At 44.0% G+C, this 24,497-nt stretch overlaps 1 long non-coding RNA gene across 1 annotated transcript; it reads left to right on the forward strand.

The window, feature by feature from the left end:
* Nucleotides 1-18,471: 18,471 nt before the first annotated feature.
* LOC311112096 lies at nt 18,472-21,397 on the forward strand. The gene is made up of 4 exons (XR_014610838.1): nt 18,472-18,718; nt 18,901-19,074; nt 19,193-19,239; nt 21,320-21,397. It is a non-coding gene; the product is annotated as an uncharacterized lncRNA (long non-coding RNA).
* The last annotated feature ends 3,100 nt before the right edge of the window (nt 21,398-24,497 follow it).

Consider the following 24,497-nt stretch of genomic DNA (forward strand, 5'->3'; position numbering starts at 1 on the left):
TCCAATGTTATTTCACGCTTAAGAGTACCTGTAATTAAGCCAGCTAGCTACCTACCATTCAGCTGTTTTTCTAACCTCATTATCTGAAGCATTAACGTTAGGTAGTTAGTAGCTAGTGTACTTAATTACAGCTACTGATTGCAGAAAACCACCCAGACAGCTGGCGTCGGGTAAGTTTGGCTTTATGCATAGCTTGGGCTTTGTCGAGTAAGGCTTAAACTATGTATTTAGATTGTAGTTGGGTATTGTAGCTAGGCATCGTGGGTTGTTGTGGGTAGTTGTTGTATGTAGTTATTGTAGGTTACTTTTGTATTCGGCGGTGCCGGGTGTAGCACAAAGCTAGCTAGCTAACTCACCTCCTGGACTAGCTGGCGGGTAGCTATTAGCAACGGTAGCAACTAAATACAATGTCCTTTTAGCCAGCTACATTCGTTCGCAGCGACGCCGTTTTTCAAACAAAGTCAACACAGCAGCCATTGCTAGCTAGCCAACACTACCAGCTAGCTGTACTGTAGTAGCTAAATACAATATCTTTGTGCTAGCTAGCCAACGTTTAATTATTGCTGCGTTATGAAAGAACTAGACACGGACACGAATTATCTGTTTAGTGTGTTAACACACTATTGGTAGTTTGTTGTAACCAAGTATTGGTGCTAAACTGTGTGTTATTGGATGCTAGCATGCTAGTTAGCTATGGCGTCATAGTTAGTTAGCTGAATAAAGTAAGTTGAGTCTATTCCTTGAAACATTGAACCGCTGTAGTTTACAACAATTCTAATTTCTAAAGTGGAAGTTGGGAGAGTTTTATTCGGGTGGTTCAGTGAAACAATTATAGTTTCTGAGGTGGAAGTTGGGAGAGTTATATTTTTTTGGTGAGGGAGGCCCTGCTCTCTCCTTTCCCAGATGTTTAGTTCATTTCATTCCGATCTCCTCTGCATTATTGTAGCCATCTGCTACAGCCTGTCAACTGTGCCTCTGCCTATCCCTGTTCTCTCCTCTCCGCACAGGCTACACAAACGCCTCACACCGCGTGGCTGCTGCCTCTCTAACCTGGTGGTCCCTGCACGCACCACACACCTGGAGTTCCAGGTCTCAGGCAGCCTCTGGAACTGCCGTTCTGCTGCCAACAAGGCTGACTTCATCCCAGCCTATGCTACCCTCCAGTCCCTCGACTTCCTGGCGCTGACGGAAACATGGATTACCACTGAAAACACTGCTACTCCTACTGCTCTCTCCTCGTCTGACCATGTGTTCTCGCATACCCCGAGAGCATCTGGTCAGAGGGGTGGTGGCACAGGAATCCTCATCTCTCCCAAGTGGTCATTCTCAATTTTTCCCCTAACCCATCTGTCTATCTCCTCATTTGAATTCCACGCTGTCACAGTCACTAGCCCATTTAAGCTTAATATCCTTGTCATCTATCGCCCTCCAGGTTCCCTTGGAGAGTTCATCAATGAGCTTGACGCCTTGATAAGTTCCTTTCCTGAGGATGGCTCACCCCTCACAGTTTTGGGGGATTTCAACCTCCCTACGTCTACATTTGACTCATTTCTCTCTGCCTCCTTCTTTCCACTCCTCTCCTCTTTTGACCTCACCCTCTCACCGCCCCCCCCTACTCACAAGGCAGGCAATACGCTTGACTTCATCTTTACTAGATGTTGCTCTTCTACTAATCTCACTGCAACTCCCCTCCATGTCTCCGACCACTACTTTGTATCCTTTTCTCTCTCGCTCTCCTCCAACACTACTCACTCTGCCTCTACACAGATGGTAACGCGCCGCCGCAACCTTCACTCTCTCTCTCCCACTACTCTCTCCTCTTCCATCCTATCATATCTTCCCTCTGCTCAATCCTTCTCCCTCCAATCTCCTGATTCTGACTCCTCAACCCTCCTCTCCTCCCTTTCTGCATCCTTTGACTCCCTGTGTCCCCTATCCTCCTGGCCGGCTCGGTCCTCCCCTCCAGCTCCGTGGCTTGATGACTCATTGCGAGCTCACAGAACAGAGCTCCGGGCAGCTGAGCGGAAATGGAAGAAAACTAAACTCCCTGCCGACCTGGTATCTTTTCACAGGAATAATGGAATAAAGACATTGTTGAAAAATGAGTCATGTGCATCACCCTGTAGTGAATTTAAGTTAATCAGGATTAGATATGGTCTCTTTTAGTATACCAATTTGGAGATGTAATTTAATTTAACTAACCCCCAACACACACACCCACACACAGGGGAAGATTGGCCATCTGGCAATTCTGGCAAATGCCAGATGGGCTGGACAATTTTGTTGACGCACATAAATATGTTTTTTTTATATAAAAATAAAACAATTAAAAAGTTGCCATGGCCATGGGCCTGTTAAGATTTATTTGTAAATATTTTTGTGCAATTTCTCTTTTATACTAATCTATAATGAGCATTTGGCTGATCAGTGGGCAATGGCCGGCCCCCCTACCAAGATGGGCTGGCCCGTTGTTTCTGATAGTCGGAGCTGAGGTTACACAAACTCACATTCAAAGTCAAATGATTTTATAAGATGATTCCAAATCATGATTTGGGACCGACCATATCATGGGCTGATGCCACCAACTGTAAAAGTTAGTGGCACCAGTGACACCAGGGGGAAATGTTAGTACGGAGCCCTGTAATAATAATTAACACTCGGGTCTCCCAAGTGGCGCAGTGGACTAAGGCACTGCATCACAGTGTTAGCTGTGCCACTAGAGATCCTGGTTCGAATCTAGGCTCTGTCGTAGCCGGCCGCGACCAAAAGACCCATGGGGTGGTGCACAATTGGCCCAGGGTAGGGGAGGGAATGGCTGGCATGGATGTAGCTCAGTTGGTAGATTATGGCGTTTGCAACGCGTGGGTTGTGGGTTTGATTCCCACGGGGGGCCAGTATGAAAAAAATCAAATGTATGCACTAACTGTAAGTCACTCTGGATAAGAGCATCTGCTAAATGATTTAAATGTAATGTGGTCTCAGGCCAATTCGTAATATTATGTACGTAAATCTGTGACAGTCCGGATCTTCCAGCAGGACAATAACCCCAAGCACACATGAAAATCCACAAAGAAATGGCCAACTGACCACAAAATCAACATTTTTCAATGGCCATCTCAGTCTACAGACTTCAACTTCATTGAAAACCAGTGGTTGGAATTGAAGAACAGGTAAGTATTGTATTCGAGTGAGCCCGGCGAAGCACGAGGCTAGCTAACCTAGCGGGTAGCTACTGGTAACTTTTAGCAACGGTGGATAGTTGTTTCCAATGTTATTTCACGCTTAAGAGTACCTGTAATTAAGCCAGCTAGCTACCTACCATTCAGCTGTTTTTCTAACCTCATTATCTGAAGCATTAACGTTAGGTAGTTAGTAGCTAGTGTACTTAATTACAGCTACTGATTGCAGAAAACCACCCAGACAGCTGGCGTCGGGTAAGTTTGGCTTTATGCATAGCTTGGGCTTTGTCGAGTAAGGCTTAAACTATGTATTTAGATTGTAGTTGGGTATTGTAGCTAGGCATCGTGGGTTGTTGTGGGTAGTTGTTGTATGTAGTTATTGTAGGTTACTTTTGTATTCGGCGGTGCTGGGTGTAGCACAAAGCTAGCTAGCTAACTCACCTCCTGGACTAGCTGGCGGGTAGCTATTAGCAACGGTAGCAACTAAATACAATGTCCTTTTAGCCAGCTACATTCGTTCGCAGCGACGCCGTTTTTCAAACAAAGTCAACACAGCAGCCATTGCTAGCTAGCCAACACTACCAGCTAGCTGTACTGTAGTAGCTAAATACAATATCTTTGTGCTAGCTAGCCAACGTTTAATTATTGCTGCGTTATGAAAGAACTAGACACGGACACGAATTATCTGTTTAGTGTGTTAACACACTATTGGTAGTTTGTTGTAACCAAGTATTGGTGCTAAACTGTGTGTTATTGGATGCTAGCATGCTAGTTAGCTATGGCGTCATAGTTAGTTAGCTGAATAAAGTAAGTTGAGTCTATTCCTTGAAACATTGAACCGCTGTAGTTTACAACAATTCTAATTTCTAAAGTGGAAGTTGGGAGAGTTTTATTCGGGTGGTTCAGTGAAACAATTATAGTTTCTGAGGTGGAAGTTGGGAGAGTTATATTTTTTTGGTGAGGGAGGCCCTGCTCTCTCCTTTCCCAGATGTTTAGTTCATTTCATTCCGATCTCCTCTGCATTATTGTAGCCATCTGCTACAGCCTGTCAACTGTGCCTCTGCCTATCCCTGTTCTCTCCTCTCCGCACAGGCTACACAAACGCCTCACACCGCGTGGCTGCTGCCTCTCTAACCTGGTGGTCCCTGCACGCACCACACACCTGGAGTTCCAGGTCTCAGGCAGCCTCTGGAACTGCCGTTCTGCTGCCAACAAGGCTGACTTCATCCCAGCCTATGCTACCCTCCAGTCCCTCGACTTCCTGGCGCTGACGGAAACATGGATTACCACTGAAAACACTGCTACTCCTACTGCTCTCTCCTCGTCTGACCATGTGTTCTCGCATACCCCGAGAGCATCTGGTCAGAGGGGTGGTGGCACAGGAATCCTCATCTCTCCCAAGTGGTCATTCTCAATTTTTCCCCTAACCCATCTGTCTATCTCCTCATTTGAATTCCACGCTGTCACAGTCACTAGCCCATTTAAGCTTAATATCCTTGTCATCTATCGCCCTCCAGGTTCCCTTGGAGAGTTCATCAATGAGCTTGACGCCTTGATAAGTTCCTTTCCTGAGGATGGCTCACCCCTCACAGTTTTGGGGGATTTCAACCTCCCTACGTCTACATTTGACTCATTTCTCTCTGCCTCCTTCTTTCCACTCCTCTCCTCTTTTGACCTCACCCTCTCACCGCCCCCCCCTACTCACAAGGCAGGCAATACGCTTGACTTCATCTTTACTAGATGTTGCTCTTCTACTAATCTCACTGCAACTCCCCTCCATGTCTCCGACCACTACTTTGTATCCTTTTCTCTCTCGCTCTCCTCCAACACTACTCACTCTGCCTCTACACAGATGGTAACGCGCCGCCGCAACCTTCACTCTCTCTCTCCCACTACTCTCTCCTCTTCCATCCTATCATATCTTCCCTCTGCTCAATCCTTCTCCCTCCAATCTCCTGATTCTGACTCCTCAACCCTCCTCTCCTCCCTTTCTGCATCCTTTGACTCCCTGTGTCCCCTATCCTCCTGGCCGGCTCGGTCCTCCCCTCCAGCTCCGTGGCTTGATGACTCATTGCGAGCTCACAGAACAGAGCTCCGGGCAGCTGAGCGGAAATGGAAGAAAACTAAACTCCCTGCCGACCTGGTATCTTTTCACTCCCTCCTCTCTACATTTTCTTCATCTGTTTCTGCTGCTAAGGCCACTTTCTACCACTCTAAATTCCAAGCATCTGCCTCTAACCCTAGGAAGCTCTTTGCCACATTCTCCTCACTGCTGAATTCCAGGACTGGTCATTCAACTGAGACTGCTCTTCTCTGTGTCACGGAGGCTCTCCGCACTGCTAAAGCTAAAGCTGATGTCCCCCAGCCTGTCCCACTTAGCCTGCACTGGGCAGCATCAGGTTAGCTCCCTACTCATGCTGCACAGAAAACACACTTGAATAATGCAACACGGCATGTAGAAATGTTGAAACTATTCATTACCAGAGATGTGGACTCGAGTCACGTGACTTGGACTCATACTACTCGAGTTGCACATTTTGCGATTTGAGACTTGACTTGGTTAAAATAAAAAATTCTTGCCACTCGACTTCGACTTGAGTAACTTAACCTGGTCTTCATCTGTATGACTCAAGACTCGATTTGTCATCTCACGCACAATGTAGGCCTATCTGTCCTTCATAAAGGAGAGCTGCAGGTTCTGTGCATTCTGTTCTGTGTCTTGACCAATCTTGACACAAAGCGTGTGCCCATAATATGCCATTTAGCAGACGCTTTTATCCAAAGCGACTTACAGTCATGCGTGCATACATTTGTTTTTGTTTTTTTTGTGTATGGGTGGTCCCGGGGATCGAACCCACTACCTTGGTGTTACAAGCGCCGTGCTCTACCAGCTGAGCTACAGAGGACCACCCATCTCCACTGTCCTCCGGTATTTATTTAGCAGACTTGATAACCCATCACTCCCGACAGACACAAGCAAGAACTCTTCACAGAAATGTAGCAGCAGCCTACACCTGAACTGTATGGGAATAAAAAAAAATGTTTTCAGTCTTTTCAAATAGCCGCAGCTGCAGGCTAGAGCACCCTGTCCCCTCTTGCCCTCTGGCCAGGGTAAACTAAGTGGTAATGTTATGTAGGCTATTTATTGCCCATTTATCTGTGTTAGGAGAAAATGTGAATGTGATCCAATTTGGTTTAGTCTATATTCAAACTTAGGCTGGCTAGGCTACCTTGACTTTTTCAATCCAAAATGATTAACTGAAATAAATCAAACACAATACTGATTACATAGACTGTGTGAGTTATTTTTTAATTACAGATGCAAAGGCCTACACGGTGCAAACCTGCATAAAGGAAGCTCAGCTCTCTTAGTTCTATTGTCCAAATGCAATGGTTGGCTCTGTGTCTGTGTAAAGAAAACCTTGTTAGTCTAGTTTAAAAATATAATTCATATGAACAAGTACAAGGTTATTGCAGTTTGACATCCTCCCTAGGGCCAGAAGTTTTTCCAGATTTATTTTTTTAAACCATGTGAGCTGATTAGAAAATCTCTGGTCCCACTCCCATCATTGCCCATATAAAAACATTTTTACCACTGATTAATCACTGTCATATCCGATAGGGTCCTGAATATATGCCTGGAAAAGCTCCAGGGAAAACAATTTGCCCCACCACTCTGGGACCTGTGGTGCCGTCTCTGCATCAGGGCATCATCGGTCCCAAAAATCATTGCATTCAGTTTCAAAGACTGTGGTAGTGGGGGGGGGGAAGGGATCCAGTTTGTAAAACATGTGGGTCCAAAATCACTGATGCTTTGCAATTGCAATGAAATTGGCATAAAACACTTAACCATTGACTTGAGGACTCAAAACCCAAAATTATGGATGTGTGACTTGACTCGACCTGAGCTGTGGAACTTGGGACTTGACTTGAGACTTACCCATTATTACTTGGGACGTATATGCTGTATGTGTCTTGGAGGGCGGGTAGTTTGCCCCCGATAATGCGTTCGGCAGACCGCACCACCCTCTGGAGAGTCCTGCGGTTGCGGGCGGTGCAGTTGCCGTACCAGGTGGTGATACAGCCCGACAGGATGCTCTCAATTGTGCATCTGTAAAAGTTTGTGAGGGTTTTAGGTGCCAAGCCGAATTTCTTCAGCCTCCAGAGGTTGAAGAGGCTCTGTTGCGCCTTCTTCACCACACTGTCTGCGTGGGTGGACCATTTCAGTTTGTCGATGATGTGTACGCCAAGGAACTTGAAGCTTTCCACCTTCTCCACTGCGGTCCCGTCGATGTGGATAGGGGGGTGCACCCTCTGCTGTTTCCTGAAGTCCACGATCATCTCCTTTGTTTTGTTGACGTTGAGTAGAGGTTATTTTCCTGGCACCACACTCCCAGAGCCCTCACCTCCTCCCTGTAGGCCGTCTCGTCATTGTTGGTAATCAAGCCTACTACTGTTGTGTCGTCTGCAAACTTGATGATTGAGTTGGAGGCGTGCTTGGCCACGCAGTCATAGGTGTACAGGGAGTAGAGGAGGGGGCTGAGCATGCAGCCTTGTGGGGCCCCAGTGTTGAGGATCAGCGAAGTGGAGATGTTGTTTCATACCTTCACCACCTGGGGGCGGCCCGTCAGGAAGTCCAGGACCCAGTTGCACAGGACGGGGAACAGACCCAGGGCTTTGAGCTTGATGATGAGCTTGGAGGGTACTATGGTGTTGAATGCTGAGCTATAGTCAATGAACAGCATTCTTACATAGGTATTCCTCTTGTCCAGATGGGATAGGGCAGTGTGCAGTGTGATGGCGATTGCATCGTCTGTGGATCTATTGGGGCGGGAAGCAAATTGAAGTGGGTCTAGGGTGGCAGGTAAGGTAGAGGTGATATGATCCTTGACTAGTCTCTCAAAGCACTTCATGATGACAGAGGTGAGTGCTACAGGGCGATAGTCATTTAGTTCAGTTACCTTTGCTTTCTTGGGTACAGGAACAATGGTGGACATCTTGAAGCATGTGGGAACAGCAGACTGGGAAAGGGAGAGATTGAATATGTCCATAAACACACCAGCCAGCTGTTCTGCGCATGCTCCGAGGACGCGGCTAGGGATGCCATCTGGGCCGGCAGCCTTGCGGGGGTTAACATGCTTAAATGTCTTAATCACGTCGTCCACGGAAAATGAGAGGCCACAGTCCTTGATAGTGGGCCTCGTCAGTGGCACTGTGTTATCCTCGAAGCGGGCGAAGAAGGTGTTTAGCTTGTCTGGAAGCGAGACGTCGGTGTCGGCAAAGTGGCTGGTTTTCCTTTTGTAGTCCGTCATTGTCTGTAGACCCTGCCACATACATCTCGTGTCTGAGCCGTTGAATTGCGACTCCACTTTGTCTCTATACTGATGTTTTGCCAGTTTAATTGCCTTGTGGAGTGAGTAGCTACACTGTTTGTATTCTGCCATATTCCCAGTCACCTTGCCTTAGTTGAATGTGGTTTGTTCGCGCTTTCAGATTGGTGCGACTGCTGCCATCTATCCACGGATTCTGGTTAGGTTTTAATAGTCACAGTGGGCACAACATCACCTATACACTTCCTGATAAACTCAGTCACCGTTTCAGTGTATTTGTCTAAATTATTTTCGGAAGCTCCCAGTCAGCGTTATCAAAACAATCTTGAAGCGTGGATTCCGATTGGTCAGACCAGCGTTGAATAGTCCTTAGCATAGGTATATCCTGTTTGAGTTTCTGCCTATAGGAAGGGAGGAGCAAAATGGAGTCGTGGTCAGATTTTCTGAAAGGAGGGCGTGGGAGGGCCTTATAACCATCCCGGAAGTTCGAATAGCAATGGTAGAGGAGTACAACAGTCGATATGTTGATAGAACTTCGGCAGCCTAGTCCTCAAATTTGCTTTGTTAAAATCCACGGCTAAAATAAATGCAACCTCAGGATATGTGGTTTCCAGGTTGCATAAAGTCCAGTGAAGTTATTTGAGGGCCGTCGTGGTATCGGCTTGAGGGGGGATATACACGGCCGTGACTATAACCGAAGAAAATTATCTTGGGAGATAATATGGTCGACATTTGATTGTGAGATATTCTAGGTCAGGTGAACAAAAGGACTTGAGTTCCTGTATGTTACTACAATTACACCATGAGTCGTTAATCATGAAACACACACCTCCGCCCTTCTGCTTCCCGGAGAAATATTTATTCCTGTCTGCACGATGAACTGAGAACCCCTCTGGCTGGACCGATTTCGACAGAATATCCCAAGAGAGCCATGTTTCCGTGAAACAAAGTATGTTACAGGCCTTGGTGTCTCTCTGGAAAGAAATCCTTGCCCGGAGTTCGTCGATCTTGTTAACCAAAGACTGAACATTAGCGAGTAGTATACTTGGAAGCGGTGGGTGGTGTGCGCGCCTCCTAAGTCGAACCCGCAGGCCGCTCCGAGTGCCTCTCCTCCGCCGACAATGTTTTGGGTCAGCCGCTGGAATCAGTTCAGTTGCCCTGGGGAGAGCAAACAAAGGATCGGCTTCGGGAAAGTCATATTCCTGGTCGTAATGCTGGTGAGTTACCGCTGCTATGATATCCAATAGTTTTCCCCGGCTGTATGTAATGAAACAAACACTTTCTGAGCTAATAATGTCAAAAATTTTACATAAAAAAGTTTCCTAAGAGCTAGTCGCGAGGCCGCCATCTTCGTTGGCGCCAGGTTACAATGCAAGAAGATACCGGTAGCTTCCAGCTTTGTAATGTTAGATTCTAAATAAACAGAGTAAAAACCAGCGGACGGCTAGTGAAGCTCAAACCAAGTTTATTCACCCACTGGGTCACACAGCTGCATAAGACAAAGACCTATTCACACAAACACTAGTATTTAAACCTTCCTCCTATGCTGTCTCCTCATCACACATCTGGACAGCCAATACATCTCTGTTGCTAGACAGGACTTTAGTGATGCCTGTTCTTTCTCACTTCATCTAACCTGTCCTCGTCCCAAATATTTCACTCCTCCCCAACTCACGGCTGTCCTGTTGGCTTGTACCAGACTATGGCCCTTCTCCTTTCCGTAGGATACCTGATGGATAACAATAACATGTTCTGACAGAATGTAAACATTCTACATTCCCCTCTCTCCCTCCGTAACATGATTTAAGGATATTTCGAGTTTAAGTCAGCTGAAGATAAGATCAATTCACTACCCTAGTACTTTGTTTGTGATAAACAATAAAGCAAAATATGCTGATTTTTAAAGCTGATTGCGACCAAAACTTTATTAATTCACTTAATCTCACCTCTCTCCCAAATATTATTAAATGTGTGTGTGTGAGAATAGGGCTTGTTTTGCCTCGTGAATGACGTCATTACTGGTTAAAGAGACACTGCACTTTTATCAAATAAGCTACCTCTATGCAAATATTGTTGATCAGTACAATAGAATAAGTCCCAAATGAAAGGGAAACAGATGTTTGTCATCTGTAGCCCCATGACATCAGCCAAAACATGCTCAATAACTCAATGCATGCACACGCTCCTATTGAATATGCATTCACCTGTATTGTGAATAGGTCTAGGCTATATCTTGATTCAAACAGTTTATCAATAGAATTTACCATTCAAATAAATTATTACCGTTATTTAATTAGGTTGGTAAAAACAAAGTCAAATTGATTGTATGACTTTATAATTGATTCGTTAATGCATACAGGGCTGTCTCTGAAAAATGTTGATGTAAACATTTTCAAATGTAATGATGTTGTACTCAAAAGATGCCTAACGATTGAACAGAGCAGTAGTTTATCTGTCTGGAAGTGCCATTCTGTGACTTTGGCTAATGTGCCTTATTCTTTTGCAGTGGAATCGTGATGGTATCGAGTATCGTGATACTTAACCTGGTATCGAAGTCAAAATGATGGTATCATGACAACATTAGTTAAGGCTGCACAATTAATCTCATTCAGATCGAAACCACAATATTGACATGTGCAATATCCATATCGTAATATTTTGAAACGCCACTCAGCTGCATGTAACGTCCGTTTTTATAGTTTACTCTGTTTGTCGTCTCTCTCCCTCTATCCTATTGCTGCTGCTTCCCACACACATAAAGCCTCGCCCCCCTGTCACTCAAGCAGCGCAGTTCCTCCTCCCCTCTTTTAGATAAAAGTTTGCATGCTGTACTTTTAGTTCAAATGCAGTCAACCGATTGCTCCAAAGAAGAACGATGCTGCTTTAAACTTTGTTTCTTAATAAAAATCATTATATTTCTATGATTGAAAAAGTTCACCCAAGTGTTTTGATCTGTTGTATATCACAAATCAAATCGCAATCACAATATTTGTTTAAATAAATCGCTATTCAATTTTTTGCCCAAATCATGCAGTCCTATTGTGTGTTAATTTTGTATTTTTTTGTCTATATATACAGTACCAGTCAAAAGTTTGGACACACATACTCATTCCAGGGTTTTTCTTTATTTTTACAGTTTTCTACATTGTAGAATAAAGTGAAGACATCAAAACTATGAAATAACACATATGGAATCATGTAGTAACCAAAAAAGTGTTAAACAAATCAAAATATATTTTATATTTGAGATTCTTAAAATAGCCACCCTTTACCTTTTTTTTTTTTTTTTTTTTTATTTAACCTTTATTTAACCAGGTAAGCCAGATGAGAACAAGTTCTCATTTACAACTGCGACCTGGCCAAGATAAAGCAAAGCAGTGCGATAAAAACAACATATGGGGTAAAACAAAACAAAACAAAGTAAAAAATACAACAGAAATAAATATATATACAGTGTGTGCAAATGTAGCAAGTTATGGAGGTAAGGCAATAAATAGGCTATAGTGCAAAATAATTACAATTAGTATTAACACTGGAATGATAGATGTGCAAGAGATGATGTGCAAATAGAGATACTGGGGTACAAATGTGCAAAATAAATAACAATATAGGGATGAGGTAGTTGGGCGGGCTAATTTCAGATGGGCTGTGTACAGGTGCAGGGATCGGTAAGGTGCTCTGACAACTGATGCTTAAAGTTAGTGAGGGAGATAAGTGTCTCCAGCTTCAGAGATTTTTGCAATTTGTTCCAGTCATTGGCAGCAGAGAACTGGAAGGAATGGCGGCCAAAGGAGGTGTTGGCTTTGGGGATGACCAGTGAGATATACCTGCTGGAGCGCAGACTACGGGTGGGTGTTGCTATGGTGACCAATGAGCTAAGATAAGGCGGGGATTTGCCTAGCAGTGATTTATAGATGGCCTGGAGCCAGTGGGTTTGGCGACGAATATGTAGTGAGGACCAGCCAACAAGAGCGTACAGGTCACAGTGGTGGGTATTATATGGGGCTTTGGAGACAAAACGGATGGCACTGTGATAGACTACATCCAATTTGCTGAGTAGAGTGTTGGAGGCTATTTTGTAAATGACATCGCCGAAGTCAAGGATCGGTAGGATATTCAGTTTTACGAGGGCATGTTTGGCAGCATGAGTGAAGGAGGCTTTGTTGCGAAATAGGAAACCGATTCTAGATTTAACTTTGGATTGGAGATTCTTAATGTGAGTCTGGAAGGAGAGTTTACAGTCTAACCAGACACCTAGATATTTGTAGTTGTCCACATACTCTAAGTCAGACCCGTCGAGAGTAGTGATTCTAGTCGGGTGGGCGGGTGCAAGCAGCGTTCGGTTGAAGAGCATGCATTTAGTTTTACTAGTGTTTAAGAGCAGTTGGAGGCTACTGAAGGAGTGTTGTATGGCATTGAAGCTCGTTTGGAGGTTTGTTAACACAGTGTCCAATGAAGGGCCAGATGTATACAAAATGGTGTCGTCTGCGTAGAGGTGGATCTGAGAGTCACCAGCAGCAAGAGCGACATCATTGATATACACAGAGAAAAGAGTCGGCCCAAGAATTGAACCCTGTGGCACCCCCATAGAGACTGCCATAGGTCCAGACAACAGGCCCTCCGATTTGACACATTGAACTCTATCTGAGATGTAGTTGGTGAACCAGGCGAGGCAGTCATTTGAGAAACCAAGGCTATTTAGTCTGCCAATAAGAATGCGGTGGTTGACAGAGTCGAAAGCCTTGGCCAGGTCAATGAAAACGGCTGCACAGTACTGTCTATTATCGATCGCGGTTATAATATCGTTTAGGACCTTGAGCGTGGCTGAAGTGCACCCATGACCAACTCGGAAACCGGATTGCATAGCGGAGAAGGTACGGTGGGATTCGAAATGGTCGGTGATCTGTTTGTTGACTTGGCTTTCAAAAACTTTTGAAAGGCAGGGCAGGATGGATATGGGTCTATAACAGTTTGGATCTAGAGTGTCACCCCCTTTGAAGAGGGGGATGACCGCGGCAGCTTTCCAATCTCTGGGGATCTCAGACGTTACGAAAGAGAGGTTGAACAGGCTAGTAATAGGGGTTGCGACAATTTCGGCGGCTAGTTTTAGAAAGAAAGGGTCCAGATTGTCTAGCCCAGATGATTTGTAGGGGTCCAGATTTTGCAGCTCTTTCAGAACATCAGCTGTCTGGATTTGTGTGAAGGAGAAGCCGGGGGGCATGGGCAAGTTGCAGCGGAGGGTGCAGAGCTGGTGGCCGGGGTAGTGGTAGCCAGGTGGAAAGCATGGCCAGCCGTAGCAAAATGCTTGTTGAAATTCTCGATTATTGTAGATTTATCGGTGGTGATAGTGTTTCCTAGCCTCAGTGCAGTGGGCAGCTGGGAGAAAGTGCTCTTATTTTCCATGGACTTTACAGTGTCCCAAAACTTTTTGGAGTTAGTGCTACAGGATGCACATTTCTGTTTGAAAAAGTTAGCCTTTGCTTTCCTAACTGCTTGTGTATATTGGTTCCTAACTTCCCTGAAAAGTTGCATATCGCGGGGGCTATTTGATGCTAATGCAGTACGCCACAGGATGTTTTTGTGCTGGTCAAGGGCAGTCAAGTCTGAGGAGAACCAGGGGCTATATCTGTTCTTAGTTCTGTATTTTTTGAATGGGGCATGTTTATTTAAGATTGAGAGGAAATTACTTTTAAAGAACAACCAGGCATCCTCTACTGACGGAATGAGATCTATATCCATCCAGGATACCTGTGCCAGGTCAATTAGGAAGGCCTGCTCGCTGAAGTGTTTTTGGGAGCGTTTGACAGTGATGAGGGGTGGTCGTTTGACCGCGGACCCGTTACGGACGCAGGCAAAAAGGCAGTGATCGCTGAGATCCTGGTTGAAGACAGCGGGGGTGTATTTAGAGGGTAAGTTAGTCAGGATGATATCTATGAGGGTACCCATGTTTACGGATTTAGGGTTGTACCTGGTAGGTTCGTTGATAATTTGTGTGAGATTGAGGGCATCTAGTTTAGATTGTAGGATGGCCGGGGTGTTAAGCATATCCCAATTTAGGTCACCAAGCAGTACGAACTCTGAGGATAGATGGGGGGCAATCAATTCACATATGGTGTCCAGGGCACAGCTGGGGGCTGAGGGGGGTCTGTAGCAAGCGGCAACAGTGAGAGATTTATTTCTGGAAAGGTGGATTTTTAGAAGTAGAAGCTCAAACTGTTTGGGCACAGACCTGGATAGTGTGATAGAGCTCTACAGTCGATTGAAACTCCACCCCCTTTGGCAGTTCTATCTAGACGGAAAATGTTATAGTTGGGGATGGAAATTTCAGAATTTTTGGTGGCCTTCCTAAGCCAGGATTCAGACACTGCTAGAACATCAGGGTTGGCGGAGTGTGCTAACGCAGTGAATAACTCAAACTTAGGAAGGAGGCTTCTGATATTTACGTGCAGAAAACCAAGACTTTTACTGTTACAGAAGTCAACAAATGATAGCTCCTGGGGAGTAGGAGTGATACTGGGGGCTGCAGGACCTGGGTTAGCCTCTACATAACCAGAGGAACAGAGGAGGACTAGAATAAGGATACGACTAAAGGCTTTAAGAACTGGTCTTCTAGAGCGTTGGGTACATAGAATAAAGGGGGCAGTTCTCCGGGCGTTGTAGAAAAGATTCAGGGCATTATGTACAGAAAAGAATATGGAAGGATATGAGTACAGTTCAGGTAACAATGAAAGAGATAGCATCACTGGAGGCACCGATTGAGCCGGTCTCGGCGTGTATGGGGGGTGGAACAAAGGAACTATTTTAGGCAGTTTGAGGGGGACTAGGGGTTCTATAGTGAAATTGTATAATAAGAACTAACCCAAACAGCAATAGGCAAGGCATAATTGACATGGGAGAGAGGCATAAAGCAGTCACAGGTGTTATTAGAGAGAGCTAAGACAACAACTGGTAATAGCAATAACGTTTGGGCTAAGGCTAAACAGAATAAACAGGACAGGGTACCGTGTAAAGGAACAGTCCAGCAGGCATCAGCTGTGCAGCTGAGTGATCATAAGGTCCAGTGAACAGCAATATGTGAGTCCGAGAGCAGTTCAAATTGGTGCTTCAGCACAGCTAGCAGGGAGCACAGTTGTAGTTTGCGTGTGCTAGCGGGCCGGGGCTGGCATATGGATCTTCGTGGTCGTCGCAACGGGAAGCCTGTTGAAACCACATCAGACGATTTCGTCGGCAAACCAGTCGTGTTGGATCGGCGGGGCTCAGTGTCAACACTAGGAGGTCCCGTCCGGTTGGCAGAGAGGTAGATAGCCGGGAGATGGGCCTTAGGCTAGCTCAAGGCTAACTGGTGCTTGCTATAGGGCAATGGTAATTAGTAGGGGTGTAACGATCCATCTATTACATCGATGTATCGATTAATATTCCTAAGATCCAACTACATCGATCTGTGCTCGGCGAGTTGGCCTTTTGGACAACATATATCAATCTAACATCGTTTTAAAATGTAATAAATCGATTGTATCGATACTAGGAAATAACCCATTGGATTTAAGCACGTCAGACTTTATATGGATGTTTTTTCTTAGCACTTTTAATGATAAAGGCTTTAAACATTACTCGATTCAGTCTGCCTATCCGTGACGTCATCGCCCCGCGCCAGCAGCAGCGCAAAGGCGCAAAGACAACAAAACATAGCATGGCGGACGACAGAGGAGAAGCCGACGAGCGAGAAATTATCAAGCCACCATTGCGGTCCTTACAAGAAACAGGAATCTAGGAAACTTCACCTGCACTGTCCAGTATCCAGGTATTTATTTCAGTCACACTGGTTGAATTTTTGGCTAAAAGGTTACTGAATCGATTTCAAGTCACTGAATCGTTTCGGATCGTATCGTTCTAAATGAACCAATATCGTCCTTGAATCGTATCGACAACCACGAATCGTGATACAAATTGAAACGTTGTTAAAACGAATTGTTACACCCCTAGTTGTCAGTAGCTGAGGTTAATGTGGTGCGGGAGTCAGGCGCAGGACACCGAAGCTTAGTCCAACAAAGTTTACTAGTGCAAACCAAAGCACAATACAAAGAACGGCCTCAACAATAAATAGAGGCGAGCGATTACGCAGACTGTGCGTAAACTAGAAAATAATAAACATTGAAAAACACGCAGCACAAACGGACAGGCGAAATAACAACACACAACCTAACCAACTAAAAACAGGCAACTTATAGGACACATAATCAGACACAAACGGACACAGGTGTAACATATAGACAAAAGCAATCAACCCAGGAAACATCTAACGGTGGCAGCTAGTACTCCGGGGACGGCGACCGCCGAAGCCTGCCCGAACAAGGAGGAGGAGCAGCCTCGGCAGATTCCGTGACACTAGTAATTAGCCAACAACAGGTTGCAGCTAGATAGCTGGTTGCGATGATCCGGCGCTAGGGTCCAGTGATTCCGGCAGAAAGTCCAATAAGCTCTGGGTCGATAGCACGCTGTAAAGACTGGCCGACGAATTGTCCAGGCTAGAGCTAGAGCTGGCTGGTGGATAGTGTAGGCCACGGACAATGGTGAAGACGCTAACGGTGACTAATAGCAAGTAGCCATTCAGTTGCAGCTACACTAGTTTCAGCTTAAGGTTCTTGATGAAAGTTATAAATAAATAATAGAATCCTTTCCACGTTGGGTGAGGCGAGTTGCAGGAAAGTATATTTAGTTAAAGAATGAAAAGTAAAAATTGAGAAATATATACAAAATAGACAAAAAAACAAGAAACGGGATATTTACACAAGGACAATGAATAAAAGCGACCGCACTGCTACGCCATCTTGGATAAAGCTTTGCACACTCTTGGCATTCTCTCAACCAGCTTCATGAGGTAGTCACCTGGAATGTATTTCAAATAACAGGTGTGCCTTGTTAAAAGTTAATTTGTGGAATTCCTTTCCTTCTTAATGCATTTGAGCCAATCAGTTGTGTTTTGAAAAGGTCAGGGTGGTATACCGAAGATGGCCCTATTTGGTGAAGCTTGGCATTCGTGCCAAAGAGTTCAATCTTGGTTTCATCAGACCAGAGAATCTTGTTTCTCATGGTCTGAGAGTCTAGGTGCCTTTTGGCAAACTGCAAGCGGGCTGTCATGTGCCTTTTACTGAGGAGTGGCTTCTGTCTGCCCACTCTACCATAAAGGCCTGATTGGTGGAGTGCTGCAGAGATGGTTGTCCTTCTGGAAGGTTCTCCCATCTCAACAGAGGAACTCTAGAGCTCTGTCAGAGTGACCACTGGGTTCTTGACTGGGTTCTTGGTCACCTCCCTGACCAAGGCCCTTCTCCCCCAATTGCTCAGTTTGGCCGGGCGGCGAAATCTAGGAAGAGTCTTGGTGGTTCCAAACTTCTTCCATTTAAGAATGATGGAGGCCACTGTGTTCTTGGGGACCTTCAATGCTGCAGAAATGTTTTGGTACCCTTCCCCAGATCTGTGCCTTGACACAATACTGTCTCTGAGCTCTACGGACAATTCCTTCGACCTCATGGCTTGGTTTTTGCTCTGACATGGCTTTCCAAATCATGTCCAATTAATTTAATTTGACCACAGGTAGACTCCAATCAAGTTGTAGAAACATTTTAAGGATGATCAATGGAAACAGGATGCACCTGAGCTGAATTTTTTGTCTCATATCAAAGGGTCTGAATATTTATGTAAATACAGTATTTGTTTTTTATTTTATACATTTGCAAATATTTCTAAATCCAGTTTTTGCTTTGTCATCATGGGATATTGTGTGTAGATTGAGGAACTTTTTTTTATTTAATCCATTTTAGAATAAGGCTGTAACCTAACAAAATGTGGAAAAGGGGAAGGGTCTGAATGCTCTCCGAATGCACTGTGTGTGTGTGTGTGTGTGTGTGTGTGTGTGTGTGTGTGTGTGTGTGTGTGTGTGTGTGTGTGTGTGTGTGTGTGTGTGTGTGTGTGTGTGTGTGTGTATCTGTAATTGTCATGGATGCATCCTTAACATACTCTTGTGAACCCATGCTGCAGTCTGGGTCAATGTGGTCTGACAGAGGGTTGCTGTTCATATCTGGCCTCAGTCCTGAGGGCATCCAACTCACAACTGAAACAACTGGAGCTGAGAGACAACAATCTGCAGGACTCCGGTGTTACACTGCTGTGTGCTGGACTGAAGGAACCAAACTGTGAATTACAGACGCTGGGGTAAGTACAGCTGTTTAAAGAAGAACAATGTTGTGAATTAGAAATTCTTTACAATATTTTTGTGATCATTATTGTCTGTCAAAGTCTGGTAATGTTTGTGTCATGGACAGATGTGTAGTGTAGATGCCACATGGTAGATCATTACCCCAACCTACACATCTTTTGTATCTCTCCCTCTTTAGACTGTCTGGCTGTGAAGTCACAGAGGAGGGCTGTGCTGCTCTGGCTTCAGCTCTGAGGTCAAACCCCTCCCACCTGAGAGAGCTGGACCTGAGCTATAATCACCCAGGAGACTCTGCAGGGCGACTGCTTTCAGCTGGTCAAGGGGATCCCACATGCAAACCGATGAAGCTGAAGTAAGAAAAAAGTATGCATACTGTAACACCTTGTAGTGTGAGGAGCTTTTCTATCACATAAGTATTCATGGGTGTTCCTTGTTACGTAATAACCATGTTGTTGTTGTTTTTACTACAGTGTGGATCACGGTGCAGAGTGCAGGCTGGTATCCGGGCTGAGAAAATGTAAGTCCCTTCAATTGTAATCAACTGCATCTTCAGAACTACAGATATAGTGACATAGTAATGAATACATACTTGTACCTACAAAATAACATTTTATACGATTTTGTTTTTTTGTGGTTGAATTAACAATTTTAACAATTGTAATATCATATTCATAATGTCTTATCAGTGTAAGAAATCTTAATTGAAGGGGTAATGTGAAGGTCACCCCACCACCGTTTTTGGTAAACAGCTGAGGGATGGGGCTGGAGAAATGTAACCACTTCAAATTCATAGAGCTATGGATGCAAGGACTGACAATCAATGACATATAAATTATAGTTTTAGACATGTTTTGAGGCTATACAGTGTTCGTTTACAATTATTTTGTTCACAAACATTGGAGTAAACAAGCTTATATTTTGGGTTCTGATGGAGTACGACCATTAAACTAAGCTCATGAGGCATTTATAAGTTATATTATTCAAGAATCAATGGGTATATAATATACACTGAGTATACCAAACATTAAGAACACTTTCCTAATATTGAGTTGACACAGATACACAATCCATTTCTCAATTGGCTTAAAAATCCTTCTTTAACCTGTCTCCTCCCCTTCATCTACACTGATTGAAGTGGATTTAACAAGTGACATCAATAAGGGATCATAGACTGACCAGGTGAATCCAGGTGAAAGCTATGTTATGGAAAGAGCAGGTGTTCTTAATGTTTTGTATGCTCAGTGTATATCGTTAATTTAAAAGTCCAAAAATGTATGTAGCAACTGCAGATTGCCCCTTTAACCATACCAGTGTCTACATGCAGTAGAACCTCAAAGAACTCTGGTTTTGGATTTACCTCAAACCCAAAGAGTGTTTTTTAAATGTACCAACATTTCAGGATTTAGAACGACCTCTATTCACGACGTGTTCGTATCTGCGAGGTCCTGCTGTATGTTAAAACTGCGATTTTCTTTTGTGTGTGCTGTAGTAAAAAATAACTCTTGATGATGTCATCGTCGGTAATAAAAAAACTGATTGTCAAAAACTACACCAAGTTTCCAGCCAGTAGGAGGGTGTCTGCCTGCTCTCCATGTCACTGCAAAAAATAAATCACTGTTTTTTTGTACTCCTGATTACATCATTGAGAGTAATTATCTTATTTTTGACTACAGAACATAGAAAGTTACTGGTTTCACTTACAGTTGAAGTCGGAAGTTTACAAACACTTAGGTTGGAGTCATTAAAACTCGTTTTTCAACCACTCCACAAATTTCTTGTTAACAAACTATAGTTTTGGCAAGTCAGTTAGGACATCTACTTTGTGCATGACACAAGTCGTTTTTCCAACAATTGTTTACAGACAGATTATTTCACTTATAATTCACTGTATCACAATTCCAGTGGGTCAGAAGTTGACTGTGCCTTTAAACAGTTTGGAAAATTCCAGAAAATGATGTCATGGCTTTAGAAGCTGTGGATATATTGAAGCAACATCTCAAGACATTAGTCAGGAAGTTAAAGCTTGGTCGCAAATGGGTTTTCCAAATGGACAATGACCCCAAGCATACTTCCAAAGTTGTGGCAAATTGGCTTAAGGACAACAAAGTCAAGGTATTGGAGTGGCCATCACAAAGCCCTGACCTCAATCCTATAGAACATTTGTGGGCAGAACTGAAAAAGCGTGTGCGAGCAAGGAGGCCTACAAACCTGATTCAGTTACATCAGCTCTGTCAGGAGGAATGGGCCAAAATTCACCCAACTCATTGTGGGAAGCTTGTGGAAGGCTACCCAAAACGTTTGACCCAAGTTAAACAATTTAAAGGCAATGCTACCAAATACTAATTGAGTGTATGTAAACTTCTGACCCACTGGGAATGTGATGAAAGAAATAAAAGCTGAAATAAATCATTCTCTCTACTATTATTCTGACATTTCACATTCTTAAAATAAAGTGGTGATCCTAACTGACCTAAGACAGGGATTTTTTTAGTTTAAATGTATTTGGCTAAGGTGTATGTAAACTTCCGACTTCAACTGTATATACTGGTAGGGGGCTAGAGATAATGAGTATGACAATGTATCCCCTTTGTCTACAGATGCCTGTCAGCTCACCATGGACCCAAATACAGCAAACACACACCTGTTACTCTCTGAGGAGAACAGGAAGGTGACACAGGTGGACAAAGAGCAGCATTATGAAGACCATCGAGACAGATTTCAATGGCATCCCCAAGTTCTCTGTAGAGAAGGCTTATCTGGATCTCGATATTACTGGGAGGTGGTGTGGGATGGTGGAGAGCCTGACATTGGAGTGACTTACAAAGGAATGACTCGGATGGGATGGGGGTCTGACAGTTGGATTGGACAAAATACCAAGTCCTGGAGTTTGAACTGCGCTGGTGAAGGTTACTATTACTTTAACAATGCGGGACCCAATATCACATTCTTCCGTGGCCCTGTTACGCACAGAATTGGTGTGTATCTTGACTGGCCAGCTGGTACTTTGTCCTTCTATAGTGTGTCTTTTGGTAAACAGAAACACCTTCACACATTCTACACCACATTCACTGAGCCCCTCTATCCTGGGTTTTGGATTTACCCAGACTCTTCCTTGTCTACATAAGTAGGGGTGCTGGAGGTGCTGCAGCACTCCCTGATAAATTAAATCAATTATCAAAAATGTTAAATAAAAATAAATCCCATAATTATATTACTCCTGTCTGAACAGACAAATACAAATAATTTGAAATACTAAACCAGAGAGCATAATTTAGCCACAGAGGATTTATAGCTTCTAGAAAATAGCTGTGCATTTTATCACAAGCACTTACAGGAAGTCTGCAATTTGGGCAGCACACGCAGCAAATATGGAGCAGCTTGTTGCGTTGAGGTCATGACTTCAATGGGAACTGCCATCTATAATTATATGGTTGGTTGCGGCTGTCAGTTTGTCTTTAACAAATGTTTTAATACAATCGCGACATAAAACATACAGTTTGGAAAGCAAATGCCTATTGCTGAAAATAGAAGACTAATCTGTCTGTAGAAGCTAAAAAAAAATATCAATGGCTTTTGAGCAATTCTGAACTAACAGCACTGTTTTTCAAAGTAGCTTATCTTGAAATAGGCTATTGTAGAGTTTCCCAAACTTGGGGTGGCCTAATTTATAAAATGGGGTCACGATAAAACAATTTTTTGCGCTTGGTTCATAGAACTGGGGTTACCAGAGTAACCTCCTGTAGCCACTAAATGCGGTTGTAATAAACAGAGCGGTTTATTTTTTCTTCCTATAAATGTGGCTCTAACTTTTTAACGGTTTAAGTTACAAAATATTATGACCCCATCACTGAAAGATCATACTCTCAGGAACACATACTCTATATATACAAAAGTATGTGGAAACCCCTTCAAATTAGTGGATTTGGCTGTTTCATCCACACCCGTTGCTGACAGGTGTATACAATCATGCACACAGCTCAGTGACTTTCAACGTGGCACCGTCATAGGATGCCGCCTTTCAAACAAGGCAGTTCGTCAAATGTAAGTGCTGTTATTGTGAAGTGGAAACGTCTAGGAGCAACAATGGCTCAGCCGCGAACAGAATGGGACCGCTGAATGCTAATGTAGCTCGTAGAAATTGTCTGTCCTCGGTTGCAACACTCACTACCAAGTTCCAAACTGCCTCTGGAAGCAACGTTAGCACAAGAACTGTTCGTCGGGAGCTTCATGAAATGGGTTCCATGGCCGATAAGCTGCACACAAACCTAAGATCACCATGCACAATGCCAAGCGTCGGCTGGAGTGCTGTAAAGCTCGCCGCCATTGGACTCTGGAGCAGTGGAAACGCCTTCTCTGGAGTGATGAATCACGCTTCACCATCTGGCAGTCCGACGGACGACTCTGGGTTTGGTGGATGCCAGGAGAACGCTACCTGCCCCAATGCATAGTGCCAACTGTACAGTTTGGTGGAGGAGGAATAATGGTAGGGAGCTGTTTTTCATTGTTCTGGCTAGGCCCCTTAGTTCCAGTGAAGGGAAATCTTAACGCTACAGCATACAATGACATTCTAAACGATACTGTGCTTCCAACTTTGTGGCAGCAGTTTGGGGAAGGCCCTTTCCTGTTTCATCATGACAATGCCCCCGTGTACAAAGCGAGGTCCATACAGAAATGGTTTGTTGAGATCGGTGTGGAAGAACTTGACTGGCCTGCACAGAGCCCTGACCTCAACCCCATCAAACACCTTTGGGATTAATTGGAACGCCGACTGAGAGCCAGGTCTAATTGCCCAACATCAGTGCCCGACCTCACTAATGCTCTTGTGGCTGAATGGAGCAAGTCCCCGCAGCAATGTTCCAACATCTAGTGGAAAGCCTTCCCAGAAGAGTGGAGGCTGTTATAGCAGCAAAGGTGGGACCAACTCCATATTAATGTCCATGATTTTGGAATGAGAAGATCATACACAATTATTGGCTGATGTTTTCCTTGATGTTTTCTTGAACTTCCTAATACCTTTCTGATGCATTTCAAACCGTACTTCCTTCAGATTTAAATGTTATTAAAACTAGACAAAATATTTAAGTACCTTTGAACAGGCTATGTTAGTAGATGCCAGGGGCACCGGTTTGAGTGTGTCAAGAACTGCATCGCTGCTAGGTTTTCCACGTTTAACAGTTTCTCGTATGTATCAAGAATGGTCCACCACCCAAAGAACATCCAGCCAACTTGACACAACTGTGGGAAGAGTTGGAGTCAACATGGGCCAGCATCCCTGTGGAGCGCTTTCGACACCTTGTAGTCCATTCCCGAATTGAGGCTGTTGTGAGGGCAAAAGGGGGTGCAAGTCAATATTAGGAAGGGGTTCCTAATGTTTTGTACAGTCAGTGTAGATATTTATTATTATTTTTTTTTATTATTATTATTTTTTTTATATTGGATTTACCCAGACTCTTCCTTGTCTACATAAGTAGAGGTGCTGGAGGTGCTGCAGCACTCCTGATAAATTAAATCAATTATCAAAAATGATATAGATATATATTTATAGATATTCCTCCTAATATTGTACAGTCTGTGTGTCTCTTCATTGGCCTGGGCTATTGGTTTGCATTCAAGACCAGGTTGTTTTTATTGCTCTCAGAGTTTTCACTGTCAGAGTAGCCACTCATTTCTGTAATTTGTGGGGTATAAAAAAAGATTCTGCTAATGTCTTCTATCATGTAAATAATGTAGAATTGCATGAAATGCGTATATAAAATTCAATTTTTTCTCCAGAAC

This window comes from Coregonus lavaretus (genome assembly GCF_964263955.1).
Source record: "Coregonus lavaretus genome assembly, chromosome: 38".
Classification (NCBI taxonomy): Eukaryota; Metazoa; Chordata; class Actinopteri; order Salmoniformes; family Salmonidae; genus Coregonus; species Coregonus lavaretus.